A 1,885-nucleotide genomic window follows, 5' to 3' on the forward strand; every position below is an offset into this window, starting at 1 on the left:
AAAAGAAATGGGAAAGGAGTGAAGAAGAATGAATAGTCTGTATAAAGAGTAAGGATAGGGGAGGTGAAGAGAAGTGTTAGTAAATAAATAATTAAAGAGAATAAGAAGAGAGAGGGAAAATTCGAAAAAATTTTTGAAAAAGAGGTTAGTAATTTTCGAAAATTAAAGATAGGATAAGTTTAAAATTAGTTAATTAATTAAAAAGAAATTTTGAAAAAGGGATGAGATATTTTCGAAAATTAGAGAGGGAGAAGTAGTTAGGTGATTTTGAAAAAGATAAGAAACAAACAAAAAGTTAGTTGATTGAAAAAGATTTGAAATCAAATTTTCAAAAGATAAGAAGATAAGAAGTTAGATAAGATATTTTGAAATCAAATTTTTAAAAAAAGATAAAATTTTTGAAAAAGATAAGATAAAAGATAAAAAGATATATTTGAAAAAGATATTTTGAAAAAGATTTAATTTTTTTTAAAAAAATATTTAACTAACAAGAAACTACAAGATAAGATTCTAGAACTTAAAGATTGAACCTTTCTTAACAAGAAAGTAACAAACTTCAAATTTTTGAACCAATCACATTACTTGTTAGCTAATTTTCGAAAATTTGATGTAAAAGATAAGAAAAAGATTTTGAAAATATTTTGAAAAAATAATTTTGAAATTTTCGAAAATTATAAAAAAAATGAAAAAGATATGATTTTTGAAAAAGATTTTGAAAAGGTAAGATTTTTAAAATTGAAATTTTGACTTGACTTGTAAGAAACAACTAATTTTAAAAATTTTTGACCAAGTCAACCCAAAATTTCGAAAATTTGGAGGAAAATAAGGAAAAGATATTTTTTTTTATTTTTTTTTTGAATTTTTAATTATGAAAGAGAAAAACAACAAAAATATTCAATGCATGAAATTTTTAGATCAAAACAATGAATGCATGCAAGAATGCTATGAATGTCAAGATGAACACCAAGAACACTTTGAAGATCATGATGAACATCAAGAACTTAATTTTGAAAAATTTTTAATGCAAAGAAAACATGCAAGACACCAAACATAGAAATCTTTAATGCATGGAAAATATGAATGCAAAAATGCACATGAAAAACAACAAAAGACACAAAACAAGAAATCATCAAGATCAAACAAGAAGACTTTGTCAAGAACAACTTGAAGATCATGAAGAACACTATGAATGCATGAGTTTTTCGAAAATTGCAAGAAAAAATTTTGAAAGCATGCAATTGACACCAAACTTAAAAATTAACACAAGACTCAAACAAGAAACACAAAATATTTATTTGATTTTTATGATTTTCTAATTTTTTTGTATTTTTATTATTATTTTTTTTTTCGAAAATATTTTTGGAAAAACGAAAAATAAAAGAAAAAATTTTGAAAAATATTTTTGAAAAGAAAATTACCTAATCTGAGCAACAAGATGAACCGTCAGTTGTCCATACTCGAACAATCCCCCGCAACGGCGCCAAAAACTTGGTGGACGAAATTGTGATTATCAATATTGGCTCTTTGGCATATACACAAAAACTATTGTGGCTCTTGGTTAAATTCACAACTCCGTTCAACTAACCAGCAAGTGTACTGGGTCGTCCAAGTAATAAACCTTACGTGAGTAAGGGTCGATCCCACAGAGATTGTTGGTATGAAGCAAGCTATGGCCACCTTTGTAAATCTCAGTCACGCAGGTTAAAATGGTTTATGGGTTTTCGAAAATAAAGATAAGAAAATAGAAATAATAAAAGAGATAGAAGACTTATGCAGATTCATTGATGAGAATTTCAGATAAGCGAATGGAGATGCTGTATGGCCCAAGGACGCCTGCATTCTCCTGCTTCAACTCAATCCTTCTTACTCCTTTCCATGGCAAGCT

The sequence above is a fragment of the Arachis duranensis genome, chromosome 5 (assembly GCF_000817695.3).
Source record: "Arachis duranensis cultivar V14167 chromosome 5, aradu.V14167.gnm2.J7QH, whole genome shotgun sequence".
Classification (NCBI taxonomy): domain Eukaryota; kingdom Viridiplantae; phylum Streptophyta; class Magnoliopsida; order Fabales; family Fabaceae; genus Arachis; species Arachis duranensis.